This window comes from Volvox carteri, assembly GCF_000143455.1.
Source record: "Volvox carteri f. nagariensis unplaced genomic scaffold VOLCAscaffold_81, whole genome shotgun sequence".
NCBI lineage: Eukaryota > Viridiplantae > Chlorophyta > Chlorophyceae > Chlamydomonadales > Volvocaceae > Volvox > Volvox carteri.
Genome location: NW_003307624.1, coordinates 304,778 through 305,377, shown reverse-complemented (window position 1 = coordinate 305,377; position 600 = coordinate 304,778).

Here is a 600-nt window from a genome sequence, read left to right as displayed (position 1 = left end):
CGGCTGTGTATGGCTTGCACACGGCAGTTGTCCTCTCACATCTCCCCCTAACCTCCCACCCCCACATACGCACACCCCGCAAACCGCCCAGGGTGGCAAGGAGGTTAGGGAGGCTGTGGCCGGTTACAAGAAGAAGCTTCTAGAGGAGGCGGTGGCGGCTCTGGCCCAAACCTGAACTTCCTGGAGGGGGCCGGAATGGTGGTGATTTCGTTTGGGTTTGCGTTTCGGGGTTGTTGAAAATGAAAAATAAAATTGAAAAAATGGCGCAGAACAGAAATTAAGCGAGGCGTGGGACGTGGGAACCGGGGGTGAAGACACACGATTGGGAGACACGGTTGCATTTGATGGTTAGTCGTTAGCAGTTGCAGTTGAAAGACGTTACCTGTTGCCGTAGGAACGGTTGGGGGACGTCCTGGGGAAATGTTGCCTGTGGGTTTCGATCAGGTGATTGGTAGGTTTGGGAGACCTGGCGGGGGTGACAGGGCCGGGGGGCTACTTACCTTGGTCTGGGGGGGGTCGGTCGGTCGGTCTCGGGGGAACGGGAAAGCCTCTGGAAGGGACCCAGGCGTCAGTCCCTTGACGTGCGGTGTGTGGTGTATC